This window comes from Microtus pennsylvanicus, chromosome 10 (genome assembly GCF_037038515.1).
Source record: "Microtus pennsylvanicus isolate mMicPen1 chromosome 10, mMicPen1.hap1, whole genome shotgun sequence".
Classification (NCBI taxonomy): domain Eukaryota; kingdom Metazoa; phylum Chordata; class Mammalia; order Rodentia; family Cricetidae; genus Microtus; species Microtus pennsylvanicus.
This window is the reverse complement of record NC_134588.1, coordinates 85,470,946-85,486,455: the sequence shown is the minus strand read 5'-3', so window position 1 is coordinate 85,486,455 and position 15,510 is coordinate 85,470,946. Positions and strand designations below refer to the sequence as shown.

Genomic DNA, 15,510 nt, shown 5'->3' with positions numbered 1-15,510 from the left:
CCAAGGGATGCTGAGAGTGGGAAACAGTCTTCCCCAGAGATGAGTACACCAATTTGTTATCCGGTACCAAACGGCAAGGGCTGAGAACATATGCATACAAGCTAACATTCTACAGACTGAGCAGGTTGTGTTTGTATATTTAGAAATGCCTTTTTACACTATACCTCAGCTGGCTTCCTAATAGTATGAACGAATATGAAATTTAACATGTTGTTTGACTTGCTCAAATTTGGTTAACTTATGTAACTTATGTGAAGCTATCCCTATTTCTAGTAACACCATGAAGAGCCAGTGAACTGACGTGGTACTTACTGCCAGGCCTGTGACCTGAGCTGGTCCCCAGGACTCACATGGTGGAAGGAGAGAACTGACTTCCGCTAGCCATCCTCCGGCTTCCACACTCACGTGTGTGCTCACTCATATACAACACACATACAAACATCCCACAGTATGTGAATATAAGAAATAATAAAGAAAGAAACTAATTTTTAAAGGTTAAAGAAGTCATTTTAGATGCATGATTAAAAAGAAAACAGAGAAAATGAAAGTGCTAGCCCTTTGACTAAAATATAAACACTCAAGACCCCAACCCCTTGAATAAAATTCTGTTTCACATCCAGACAGAAGTACAGATCTACAGAAAGAATCAAGGGTTCTAAGCTTCCTGAGAAAGTCAAATTATACTGACGCTAGCTGAAATCCTTATTTCACCAGTGCCAAAACTCACAAGGCACTCTTTAGAAAGGACACTACAAATCCCTGCAAAGCGCTGTGCTAAATGACTCGGTCCTCACTTTCGTCATCTGTGCGCTGTTCAGACTCTAGTTACTATAAGCATCCTAACCAGCTTAGAAAGGACTCCCTGCCCAGTCCATAGCAGATCAAGAAAGAAAAATCCAAATGTGAGGAAACTGCTAGAAACACAAATAATGTCAACTGTAAGGCGTGACCTTTGGCAGCATGGGTAAAACAGAAAAAAAGGTAAAACATCAAAAACAGAGAAGAACGAATGGGTGACTGGGTAAAGTACTTGCTGCCTAAGCATTTGTCCAAGTTCAGATCCTCAGAAACCATTAAAAAAAAAAAAGCCAGGTGTGTGGGCATACCTGCAGGATCTGAGTCCAATGGACTCCAGAGTCTGTCTGCTAGCTAGTCTGTCCTTCTGACTGAAACAGCAAGCCCCAGATTCAATGGGACACACACTAAATAAAGCCAAAAGAAAAATAGGGTTGAGAGATGCTCAGCTAGGAGGAAGAGGCAGCTCACTCAGTAATGTGCTTGTCACACAAGTGCAAGGCCCCGGGCTCACACGAAGCACCCATGTAAAAAGTAGTCAGGGTGTCACTGGGAAGGCAGAGACTGCTGGTTCCCTAGAACTTGCCAGCCAACCAGTCAAGCAAAGTCAAGATTGGTGAGCTAGGTTTAGTAAGTCATACCACAAAGAATACGATAGAGAGTCAGGCAGTGGTGGCACACACTTTTAATCCCAGCACTCAGGAGGCAGAGGCAGGTGGATCTCTGTGAGTTTGAGACAAGCCTGGTCTACAGAGCTAGTTCCAGGACAGGCTCCAAAGCTACAGAGAAACCCTGTCTCGAAAAAAAAATAGTTTAGGCCAGGATCAGCTAGGGCTGTTACACAGAGAAAGCCTGTATCAACCCCCCCCAAAAAAAAATAACTGAGGAGGACACCCAACAGCATCCTCTACTTGTTCTCTCTCTCCCTCTCCCTCTCCCTCTCACCCTCCCTCCCTCCCTCCCTCCCTCCCTCTCTCTCTCTCTCTCTCTCTCTCTCTCTCTCTCTCTCTCTCCACATGCACACACTTTTTAAAATAAAAGGCCATCACTGGACACTATTTGAAGACACCCACTATTTAATAGATAAAAATAGACGCTGTTCATCTTGGCTCTGAGCTAGAAGGAAAGTTTCCAGTCTGCTGAAGCCACTTGTGAAAAACGGCAGGCAGGAAAATTCAAACAGTTGTAACTTTTAAGGATTCCCTCAGAGTGTTCCATCACCTTCTAATGCTGGGCCACTCTTGGGGGGGGCTGTTTCATGAGGAAGGGGCCTTCTCTCACCCTGTAAGCTGCAAATGCCACAGTCATGACCGTCCACACTGAAGGCCACTCCAGAGACAGGATTCCAGAGCGATTTCACAACAAGCAGCAGATGTCCTGAGCAGGCAGGAGCTCCCTCCCCTGGACCCCAAATATTTAAGGTCAAAAGAGACTTAAAGTCTGAGTGGCCAAATTTGGAAGCAGTCAGATCGTTGTTGTTGTTTTGTTTTGTTTTGTTTTGTTTTGTTTTGTTTTGTTTTGTTTTGTTTTTTAAGAAAAGCCCAAGTATCCAATGAGAGCACAAAAGCAGCTTTAAAAATATTTACAGGAAAACCCACAGAGACAGCTAACCTGGCTCATAGGAACTCACAGCCAGGGAGCCTGCACGGGGCTGACCTAGGCCTTCTACATGTGTGACAGTTGCGTAGTTTGGTCTCCTTGTGGGACTCCTAAGAGTGGAAACAGGGGCTGTTCCTAATACTTGGGCTGGCTGGTTTGGGGGATCCTTTTCCTCATATTCAATTGACTTGCCTAGCCTTAATACAAGGGGAAGTGGTTAGTCTTGTGGCAACTAGATACACCATGCCTTGTTGATACCCATGGGATGCTTGCCTCTTTCTGAACAGAAACAGAGGAAGAGTGGATTTGGGATGGGGATTGGGAGGAAATGAGGAAGAGGAAACTGTGGTCAGGATGTAAGACAAACAAACAAACAAATAAACAAATAAATAAATGAAAAGCATTCAAAAAAATCTCAAAACCACTAAAAGTACCAGTAAGTTGAAAGAAAAACATTCACCTTTTCATATGTTCCCCTGAAAGTTTGTGTATAAATGCAAGCATGTTAATAAAAATAAACCCACATTGAGATTTTATTTAAAAGGTGTTTACTTTGATTTTCACCAAAATGAGCTTCCTCTTGTCAATAGCCAGGCCTCTCGGCAGATGCTCCAACAGGAAGTGATCAGACCTAAAGGGGGTCCATGCTCCAGCAGGAGGTGATCAGACCTGAAGGAGGGTCCACGCTCCAGCAGGAGGTGATCAGACCCGAAGGGGTGTCCATGCTCCAGCAGGAGGTGATCAGACCCGAAGGGGGGTCCCAAAGGAGCAGAAACGCTCCAACAGCAAATTGCCCTTTTTAATCTAAGTACATTTACCACCAAGTTTTTCAGTTCCAGCATGTAGATAACTGCGAACACTCAACTTGAGTTTCTGACATCTTGTTATAGAAGAAGAAACAGCTCACATTCAGGATCACGCGAGGGACGAAAGTCCCCCCCCCCCCAAGTTACTGAAACCTACCAAATTAAGCCAAGATGGAGACATCTAACTGAAAAGCAATCGCTCTTTCACATACCCCCAGGGAACAAGTTCAGAAACATAGTTATTACACATAAGGGCTTGAGGGTGTAACTAGTCAGACCCATCCTTCTGCTTCCTCGAAACATGAAGGTAACCCCACTCAGCCCCCCCGTCCATGTCGATAAAAGGAAAAACAACTGTGGCCTTCCTTAGTCAGTTATACAGGTACTAACTAAATGTTATATATGGGCCCAAAGTAAGTGTTCTGCTATGTAATATGTTGCACAATAATATACACATTCATTATATAATAGTAACTATAAATTATAATGTAAACATAATATATAATATAGTAGAAATATAAAAATTCTTATTATATCATCACTGTGACACTGTAATCATATAATTCAGTTTTAGCATATTATTTGCAGATTTCATGAACACACTATTTTCCCCTTTAAATCACAACTTACATTCAATTGAAAATCCTGCTACCATCACAGCTATAAAAATGACATCACCAACCAAAAAAAACCAAAGCAAAACAAATACCAGCAACAGCAATAACCTCTAACCTCTTCTTTTAAGCCACTAAAATGATAGGCACATGCAAATACAATGCAAAGAACCCAAGAGTTTATCAGTTGAACAACAAAAAGCACACTTTCTGCCTCCCTGCTTCCCCACATTGGTAGCTGCATTCTCTCTCCTTGGCTTATTCAGAAGAGCCTCTGGCAGCCGCAGCTCCAATGCTGCCACACCTAGCAGAAACGCTCGCTATTCAGTTACTATTCAGATGCAGCTAAGGTGAAGCTACAGGCTCTCTCAAGAATAAAATGGAAGTGACAACAGAAAACTGCAGGAACATGAGTGATCTGTCTCCACTCAAGACCTGAGGACGAGCCAGCAAAGCTGCTCGCCTGGCCAAGGCTAAGCTATGTGAACAGCCCTTGCCTCCAAAAAGCCAAGTCCTGAGCAGGCACACAGCAAGTGAAGCCTCATGTATAAGAATAACCTTGCATAATCTCCCAACCTCCAAACCAGTACCAGCTGGTTTGAGCCAGCTGGACCCTTCTGCATATTGTCATTGCTGCTGGCTGGACCCAGGTTGGCAAGCCAATTCTACCACCTCAGTGACTTCTCCACCTGGGAAGGATGGCGGCACACAGCTATTAGCAGTAGCGGCCAGATGAAAAGGATATTAGAAAGAATCCCTTTCATGAAGGATTCTTTTTCCACATTCATGAGTTATGAAATACATTATATTTTTCAATTGGCTCTTATCCCCATTCTTTCTTCTGGGATAATGAAGTATATTATTTTTCACAGCAAAGTAGAACTCCCAAAGAAAGCTGAATTGGCAGGGCTACTGCTAGCTTACATTTCCTCTGTACAAATCAGAGAAGGAATCCCCTTGTCCAAGCACTTGACTTTTTACCCATTAGAGCATCTCTGCCATAGACTGATTTTTGTTACAATAAAGGAATGTGTTGACACCTCCTGGCACACTATCCTAATACGTGTATGCAAATCTATGCTTGCTACAATATAAACAGTATCCTCTGGAGCTGTGCAGTGCCCATCTACGACTCCACACCATGGCTCTATATCATGTCCCCTCCACACTGGTAGCATCACAACACTGTAAATAAGCTAGAGGCATGCATTCCTTAGTGATATGGATATGCTCTGAGAAATGCAATGTTTGAACATCAGTGACTGTGCTTGTACCAACCCAGGTGGCAAAGCCCGCTAGACACCTCAGTTCTATAACACAGTCAATTGGCTCTAGGCTACAAAACTGCACAGTGTATTGCAGGCAATGCAAGGGGATGGCAAAGTTTTATGTATCTAAACATTTGACAGCTGTGACATCATAAGTAATGGAAGCATCCCGACTGATAATCTTACTCAACTGCAGTCATGTGTATGGTCTCTCACTAATCTTTAAAATATCATGTGTGGCACATGGCTATTCTTGGGGTCTGCATAGTCTGTTCTGACAAGTCAGATTCAAATACTGGCTGTGAATGTGTGTGTATTTGTTACCTGTATTGGACGTTATTTGTTCATGATTTCATTTTTGAGATTATAATATAATTACATCATTTCTCTCTTCCCTTTCTTCCCTCCAAGCCTCCCACATACCCTCTCCTGCTCTCCTCCAAATTCATGGCCCCTTTTTTATTAATTATTGTTACAAACACACACACATGTGTGTATATAGTTACAAATACATATATACAACCTGTTCTATCTGTATAATGTTATTTGTAAGACCCTATTTCTAAAGACACCATGCATTTCAGAGATGAGAGGACCCTGAGCTAGAACCGATCTAAAAGTCCCCTTCCCTAAGAACCAGCTTTCATAGTATCTGAAAGAAAGCAATCAACATTCCTTCCCAGCTATGAACCACAACAACAACCAGTAGTATCAAATGATACCCCTAATGGTTATTATAAATGGTGGCGCACACACCTTGATAGTAACCAACAGCTCTGTAATTGAACCTAAGACACCCCAAACACACAGCATGAGGAAAATCATGCCTAGTACTGGAAACCCAGCCAACTACCCAGGACTAGTGAAGAAGTTATGGGTCTTGGGAGAAGAACCTACAAATACCACTTTAATAAACCAGCATAATCCCTAACTACATCCTAAATGCCCACAGATAAATATAGTCCTTATATTGTCCTAATACCCACAGATAAATATAGTCCTCACACTTCATCAAGGAAACTTCCCTTTGCCACAGAAAGAGACTGAAACATGATTAATAAAAGCTCAGAGACTGATAATGGGGTTCAAACTGAAGATCCAAAAGGCAAAACAGCCACCCACTGGCTCTTACCTCAACCTCAGTCCGAAATGGCGATCCTGCCTCCAGGAATCTCACAATGAGACTGTGTCCGAAAGCTGTCTCCTCCCATTTTATAAACCTCTCTAGGGCTGGGATTAAAGGTGTGCACCACTGGGATTAAAGGCGTGCACCAACCGATTTCTATGGCAACTAGTGTGGCTACTGGAATTAAAGGTGTGTGTCACCACTGCCTGGTCAGTAAAGCTGACCAGTGGGGCTGTTCTACTCTCTGATCTCAAGCTCTATTTATTAAAATGTAATGCCACTACAAGAAACCACTACAGAAAACCACAGCCAATCAAAATGCAGAGTTGAGGAGCCCAGTCCCAACTGATACATCTACACAACAGTTACTATACCTAAAGTTTAGGGACCATTGTGGACAAGGACACAGAAAGACTGAAGAGCCAGAGGAATAGGGAGTTTGCTTTGAATTGTTTCTCTCAGACATGTCAGAAGCTACACCCATAAAGTCTGACCAACATGACTGGCTAAGCATAAGCTACCCAAGGACAGCAACAATAGACATGCTAACGGAGATGGGGAAGAAGGGGGTGGGCTGAGCCCAGGAGGCCTCGACGCGGGTTGGGGGGACTGCAGGCACCTAAGGAATGCTAAGAGTGGGAGGAATGGTATTCTCAGGAAAGAGCACACCCTAGTTAGTTACCCAATACTAAATAGCCCCGAAAACAAAGCATGACATTTTTAAATAAACTTCACCCCCCAAAAACAAAACAAAAGGATCGTTATCTGTGCCAGGTTAGAGTGTGCCATGATACTCTCAGAGCAACTCTTTTTCTTTTTAATTGAACTTCTTTATTGATTCTTTGGGAGTTTTACATCATGCGCCCCAATTTCACCCACCGCCTGGACCCCCCCGATATTCTCCCCTCTCCTGTGCAGCACCCCCCTAAAAGAGAACAAAACAAAGTGAAGCAAGCAAGCAAGCAAACCAAAACAGAACAAAAATAAATTAATAAAAATTCTTTGCTTCTTCTTTCCTGTCTTTCCAACACCTCTTCATTTTGTCCTGGTGGCATTGGGGGCTTTTGTGTTTTGTCCTCTCAGCTTTACTAGAGGATTTTCACTGCAATGATCTGCATTTCACTGCAATGGTCTGGTTCAAGGCCTCTGGCTCCTGGTACTCCATCATCACTGAATCCTTCTCGGAAGTCCTCTGGGGTATCTCGTGGCCACCCCGAGTCTTGAAGATCCTGTGCGTATCGTACCATAGGACCCATCCCTTCATGAGCTCCAGCAGGTCCTAGATGTTAGGGTGGGCCAAGCCAAGGTCCAGCTGTGGGCCTGGGTGGTAGCCAAGCTGGTCAGTCTGGGCCACTATGGCCACTGCATCAGATGAGGGGACAGAGCCAGCTCCCCTACACCCATGCCCTCATTGTCACCTGTGCTTCTCTTGATAAAGTAAGAAGGGACTTTTTGTATCTGTGGCAAGCTAATGACAGGGAAAAATAAAGATAAAGGGGGGGAAATCGGGAGTTCTATAACAACCAACTTTTTTCCCAGATAGAAATGTTCATCTTAATTTTGTTTAACCAAACATCTTAGTAACGGTTGTGAAAATAATTACCCATTTTGAAATCCAGTTATAGTGACATAGGAATAGACTTCACTACATAGATACTTCTTCCCTAAATATACTTACCTGCCATCAACTTCACCTTTCCTACCCTTAGAGTCTGGCTTTTAAATTAGATCATTGAGCATCCCAAAACCCAAGATAATGAGTTTCCCAGATCCAGGAGCTCAGTTTCTAAAGCAATGGGAGGGCCAGACCAGGAGAGCCACAGCTGGAAGAAAGGAGATAATTCAAAGGTAAAAACGTGTAAACAAGCAGACTTTTTATGTGCTGCTGCACTTCTGGAGCACAAACACAGACACGGGTCCTGTCTCCCTGCCATCTCATCACATCAAGGAAGTCTGTGACCGCACTGCTGCCAGGGACAACAGGAAAGCAGCCCAAAGCAAGCGCTGATTGGGCAGGGTAAGCCTCCCAATGCATCACTTTTTTTCACTCTTTATTCCTGTATTGGCTTTCTTCTTGGAACAGTTTTCTTAGTCCCTGCTGATAGAAGAAGAAACACTCTTGCAGAGGTTAACCAATTTGCTCAAGGCCATACCCCTAGGAGCAATAAATCTGGCTCCAAAGCTCTCCCCTTCTGACCCTCAGGCTGCCCAATGCTGAGTTCTCCATCCTTGGGGTCTCACCCTCTACGAGTCCCCAGGTTTCTTGCAGATCTTACTACAGTATAGCTTCTCACTTTACAGGCCTGGGCTAAATAGAACATTTCTAGCAAATTCCCAGGAGACTACATTTCTGCTGCATGCTGAATTTGGGTAGCAAGGCTTTGGAGCAATGTTTCTCAACCTGAAGAATTTTGTCCCCTAGGGAACTTCTGGAAATCTATGGAGACTTTATTGATTGACACAAGTTATATGGGGAGGATTGATGCCATAGTGACATCTCTAGGCATAGGTCAAGGGTGTTGCTGGGCATCCCACAAGGCCCAGGGTAGCACCCACTCACGACCAAGAAGCCGTTCCAGAATGTCAGGTGTTGCAGATGACAAGGCCAGTTCTATAAAGGCAAGTTCATTTAAACTTTTGTCAAATCCGCTGGGGTTTTGAGATCAAAGGTAACTCTATATTTCAAACTTTCTTCCAAAAGCCTGACAGAAGCATTGATATTATGTAACCAATGGTGGAACATCATGGAATCTAATTTCCTCTCAAATAACCTTCCAATATATGAGGATAATCAAGTCAGCTGATTACAAACAAGAGCTTCAGAAACTGCCTAGCGTTTCTGCCTAGGTCTTCGCTTTCTGGCACTGAAGGTCACTTGAAAAAGCAAAAGCGAAGATTTTTAGATATAAATGTTTTAATTTCCTGTTTGAGCCGCTCAGGCCTTACCCATCTCTGATTATGCAGCACTAGCTACCAGGACCCAGCGTCAGTATCTTGCTGGGATATGGCAATCCACACAGTTCCCAAACCCAGTACAGAAACCATTCATCTGGATCTTTAAGGTTCATAGCATCAAGACGTTAGTTCAGCTTTAATATTTTGGACTAAAATGCAAAGTCTTTACATTTTCTATCGTTTGATTAGAGCACATTCTTTAAGAAAACTAAATATAATTTGAATAAATTAAGGTCTGATTAAAACCTCCTGCCATGTCATAGAAGAGAAGAGCATAGGAACAAATGCCACTTGAACTGATGTCAAGCTACATGCAGTTGTCTGTCTTCATAGCTATCTGCTACTAAACTTATCAATAACAGAGACGTGCAGGCCAAAGGCCCCATCCGAATGCAGCCCCATTGCAGTGTCCCCTCCAGACCTACACACGCCCATAAACAAGAGACCGAATCAACGAGCTCCCTTATCCTGGCAGATTCAGCGTTCTGGCTTCCCATCCTCTCCACACTCTTCCTTCTATTTCCATCTTTGTGCTCCTCCCTTTTGGTACCTTTCTTCCCCTAAATACAGTTTCTCTCTGATACTTCTGCTCTCCTCTTTCTTCTTCAATCACAGCTAGGAATCCTATTTCAGAGCGTCCTCTCCAATTCCTGTCTGTCTGTTCCCACTATCATCCCCTTAATGCGACCTTATGAAATCCCATAGACTTTCAAAACCAACTCCTAATTGATGGGCACAGGATTGAGGTGACTGGCATGATAACCAGCTTTGGAGAAAAATTGGGGTTATGGACCTGGATCTGGAAAATCATGCTAAATACCTGCTCTCCACCCTAACACTCCCTGCAGGCACACAAGAGACAGCGTAACCCCATGGCTAGGAACAGTCTTGTAACCACCCTGACTGTGACTCCCTGTGTGGTCCAGGCAGAGTAGCCCGCATCCCTGTAACAAGGTGATATTAATAGGTTTATCTTCACTGAGGCTGTGGTAAAGATTAAATCCATGAGTTACTACATATCAGTGGTTTAAAATAGCATCAGACATATATAGATGATTGGAAAAGTCTCCATGAATCTTCTCCTCCACACTGAGGAAAAGGGGAGCCAAGACTGCAGGGGAAGCACAGATACAGAGACCAGAGGTTTGCTGCTCAAGAAAGCCTGAGTGTGAAACAACAAAGAAGCAGGAAGAGAGAAAGCTGGAGCAGAGGAGCTTGGAAAGGCCCTCTGTCCCTTCCTCAGCGTTTGTACATCCGTCTCCAGGCAACGGAGGCTGCTCAAGAACAGGTCAATGTTTCTCTCAGATGATCCTAGCAGCATGTGAGAATAAACTACAAGTTATACCAAACTGGAAGACGTAGTCAAACAAAGGTAAGAGCAATGAGATAAAAACTCACAGACAGATCCAAGAGTGTAGAAGACGTTTCTCCCTCTCTTGGGACCCATCGATTGCCCATAGCTCTGCATGGAGGGGTAAGGCCTAATGGGTTATCCAATCTCAAGCAGTCATTCCTAAATCCTTTACACACATGAGCAATACTGAATGGACTCGGTTGGGTGCATTTATGCATATATGTGCATGTATATATGCAATATATGGAACAAGAATTAAAGAAAAGATCCAGAACTTTAAAGGGAGTGGAGAGAGGGACATAAGGATATAGAGGGAGAGAGGAAGTATTGGAAATCATGCAAAAACAGTGTTTATGTAAAAAATTCTCAAAAAAATTAAAAATTGGAATGAAAAGTATATGGAGAAACCATAGAATAAACAAGGTCCAGGGAAATGTGAAGATGCTTCAGTGTTGGCTTGAATATGGACCATGAGCCAAGCCATACCACTGGCATCTGGAGGCTGAGAAAGGCCAGGGAATGCATTCTTCCCTATGTTCTTTAAAATAAGCTATTCCTTAGTGTCTGGCATTAAAGATGTATAAGATGTAGATATCTCTGTTCATATGTTATACAGAATGTTTCTAGGAGACAGTTACATATCAATAATTATAAAAAACCATGGGCATTAAAATTTTTTAAATGAGTAAAATATGATTCCTATTCTCAGGGAACTGCCTTGAGAAGACCAGGTGTATGTGTGCTAAATAACAGTAGACCAACACTTGCTGAGCACCTACTAGAAAGCAGACATTACATGAGGTAAACATGTCATATTCAAGTCGCTTTATCAAGCCCTATAAATCAGATGCTTTTCACACAATATAATAATGTTTACAAGCAAATGCAAGGTGAGACCAAGATAGTAGAGAGGTCACCCGTGTATTTTCACAGTTTAGTGCAAACACCTGAACCTCAACAGCGACCTGTAAAGAGGTCACCCGTGTGTTTTCACAGTTCAGTGCAAACACCTGAACCTCAACAATGACCTATAAAATGCCAGCAGGAAAGGCTTAAGCCTGCAGAGAAAAGGCAGTGGTTTGGGAAGGGAGAACAACCTAGCTTTACAAGGCCAACTGACATCCTTTCTCTCCTTTCTTCAAGGAAACATAAACACCATTTGTAGAGGCAGGCCCTGTTCTACTCTTCGATAGGAAGTGGAGAAGCATGTTAATTCACATTCTACTAGCTTGGGAATGTCTTACAAATTTCAGATCGCTGATCAAAGTGCTGAATGCTACTTGGAATATGACAACAGCTCCCCAAAATAATACAGAGCAAACACAAAGGCAAAGAAAGTGGTCAGGTTAAAATGAGAGAAAAAAATCAGAATACTGAAAGAGTACGGTTTTCAATGGCATTATAACAGAAACCAGATGAGAAATCTACTAGGAAAAATAAAGCCCAAAGAACACAAAGCAGAGAGAAGAGCTGTGGAGGAAGAAATGGCGGGGAGTCAGTTGGACTCCCACCCAACAGGTGATGGTATAGTTCCTCACCTCATGGGTCATGTCCTGTGAGGTCCTAGGGAAGTTACTTACCTGCCCTGACGAAACCATAGGGAAATACCAACACCTACACCTCATAACGTTGTTCTGGAGAGGATCTGAGCACAGCACTTAGCTACCTGCCTATACCGGGAACACTTTCCAGTCAGCAGTGGTGCTAGTGATGATGACCGTGTTGCTATTAACAGCACCTAACAGGGCTACCCAAAATGAGACTCCGTGAGCCTTCCTTAGCTACTACACACAAAGCCCAGTAAACCTAGGTTATACGGTGCCCTGCAGACGCCTCAGGTGGCTGCATATCAAGAAAATAAACCACTTTGAACCACGCTCCTCACGTCTTCTACACAAGACACAAATGTCCGCAGGACAACCAACAGAGGAGTAGGTATAGATGCAAAGCCAACCACAGCCTAGCGAAGCAGAAATCAGTGACTTCTGTAAGGGGTCCTGGCCCCTCTAATGTGACATGCCAAACGTCAGCACTCTCGATTCATCACCTTTAAGTCGCCACCAAACTCCTACTATCATTCCACCCTCTCCACACTGCTAAGGAGAAATCTTAATGATACCCACCGAGGCTTGTGCCTGGCAGCGTTTTAAAAGTGTCTCAAGTTTCAAATGTGCAACTGGCTGGGACCCAGGCACCATGTGGTATTCTGCTTTTTAAAACAGCTAAGGTCTGGACCTTTAAAACAGCCTAAAGCTTGACACGCATTATGAAATAACTTCAGGAGAGACCACCCCACCTGTAAGAACATGGCTAGGAATGTAGGTTCAATACCAGCATTCAGCATCATTTCTACTATGGCACAATTAGATTCTAACTCTCTGTGTGGCCTCTGCCAGAATGAAAACCTCTTCCTCCCTGTAAAGAAAACCACCTTACAATGTATTCCAGTTTAGATATCAATGCAAAAAACAATGTCCCAAATATCATTGTCTAAATCACGATTGATACCCAGCACACTAAAAATATACACAGTTTTTCTAAACTCTTGATGCCAGGATCAAACCATTAAAAAATCGCAGAGGGTATGGATCAGAGACAATGGCTTAGTGGTTAAGAGCGCACACTGCTCTTGCAGAAAGATGATGTGGGATGTCCTTCTGTATAAGTGCTGCTTTTATTGGTTAATGAATAAAGCTGTTTAAGCCAATGGCTTTAGCAGAGTAAAGCCAGGCAGGAAATAGAGAGAGAGAGTAGGTGGAGTTAGGGAGATGGCACATAGCTGCCGAAGGAGACAGACACCAGAGCTTAGCAGTAGGCCATAGCCTCGTTGTAAAATATAAAATAATAAAAATGGGTTAATTTAAGATGTAAGAGTTAGTTAATAAAAAGCCTGAGCTAACAGGCCAAATAGTGTTTTATTTAATATAGTTTCTGTGTGATTATTTCAGGTCTGCGTGGCCAGGAAACAAACGAGCAGCCTCTGCCTACAAAAGACCAGAGTCCCGTTCCCAGCGCCCACACTGTATGGCTCAGAACAACCTTTAACTCCATCTCCAGGTAGATCTAATACCCTCTTCTGAACTGCATGAGCACCATCCAAACACACACACACACACACACAATTGGATTTTTTTTTAAAAAAATAGAGTTGCAGAGAGTTTGCACAGAATTCTTTAAAGAAATATGTCTAAGGATTCCCAAGAGATATAGAAAGAAAACAACAGGGGCTGGAGAGATGACCCAACGGTTAAGAGCACTGACTGCTCTTCCAGAGGACCTGGTTTTAAGTCCCAGCCCCCACATGGCAGTTTACAGCTGTCTGTAACTCCAGTTCCAGGGGATCTGTCACCCTCACACAGACATACATGCAAGGAAAACATCAATGCGCATAACAAAATAAATAAATCTTTAAAAAGTAAATAGAAAATAACAGTAATAGACAATAACAAATCTAATGGCAGCTAATCTCTGCAAATAGGAGCTATGTTCAGTATTGAACCATTTCCTTGACAAATGACCACTAGAGTATGGCCCTTGAATATAGAAACCATTCTAGAAATCTATGAGATTCTCTACAAAAAAAAAAAAAAAAACTCTGCCCCGTTAGTAGCTGTTAAAATCAGGCACTAATGAGTTCATGCTGGTAGATCGGTTGCTTGCCAAACTCATTATATTACCTGACTGAGTTCAAAGATGCATGCAGAAAACAGAGAACGCCTCCAGCCTAGAGAAAACTAGTGTGTTTATCCAGGAGGGGAGAGCGAATAAAACCATCTACGGTTTAGAGTGTGGGAAAGAAAAAGAGCTCTCTAAAACCAGAGAACCTAGTCAAGTGACTCAAAAAATGTTTCCAACACATTCAAAGCCATACATGAGTTGAGATATTACTGTAACAGAGTTACATGCTTACTGCGATTTCAATACATACCTTGACTTAAGCTGGAGTAGGGCTCTGCCTGAGGCAGGATTTTTTAAAATAGCAATAATAAAAAATACTTAATAGTATTTAGAGCGAAGCATGTGTGGTCATAACGTTTTAAAGAGGAGAGAGGAAAGGCAATTCCAAACATGTGTAGTAAATTTCCACGTGATAAAACCACGGCGCTCAAAAGTGATTCCGAAGCTCTGTGGTGCTGGGGTAGGGGGCAGTCCATGTAGAGAAATATTTATTTAAAAAGCAGAAAGGGAGACTCAGAGCCAACTTGAGGAAAGCAGGGACAACAACCTTTAATATAAAATAAAACTCCCAATTAATGGTGAGAGTCTGGTGATCAGAAATTGAGGTTTATATGATTTCTTGGATCCGTGACTGCCTCCATCAATGCTCCTGAGAGTTAAATGCCTTTAATTTAAACTAAATCCAAACTTTCCCTTGATATCTCTAAGATATCCCCTCCATCCCCCACCTTAGATGTTTTTTTCCAGGACTCAGATCTATATTCCGAGAGGGAAGGAAGGATGAAGGAAAGAGGTGGGGTGTTACTAGGGGCAGTGTCTCTCAAGCCAATGTCTTCTCTCTTCCTCCTCTTCCCAGTCTGCCCCCTTTCCCCCTTCCCTATGCCTGCTGCTTTTCATGCTCGAGCCCCCAGTCCCCCTCACTCAGCACATCTGTTTCCTACTTCAGTACCCTGCCCTTACAACATGGTGTTTGCGGTTTGCCCTGCCTTGAAGTTTCCAGAAACCGAGGCTGGGAAATTATGTACTTCTCACAGGCCCACGCAAGCCACCAGAAGGATATACCCTTTTATAACTACTCTGATCTCCCAGAGTGTTTTGCCATATCTGAAGTCACCTTTTGGTAACGGTGTCCTCTTCATAATTAGAAGAGATGCGGGTGTTGCTTAATCTAGTAGGCAGAGTGCCACTCAGCCCTACCCCAGTGCTGCTAAACACAGCCCTCTATACGAGGAACTTTCCTGCCTGGCATGGGGCTGAGCAACTCTGGACTACATAAAGGAAGCAATACACAGGGGCTGCCCCTAACACTGAACAT

At 43.2% G+C, this 15,510-nt stretch overlaps 1 protein-coding gene across 19 annotated transcripts in view; it reads right to left on the bottom strand.

Moving 5' to 3' along the window:
• Erc2 (ELKS/RAB6-interacting/CAST family member 2) overlaps positions 1 to 15,510 on the bottom strand; it is an 885,961-nt gene that overhangs the window by 709,076 nt on the left and 161,375 nt on the right. The window lies entirely within an intron of this gene.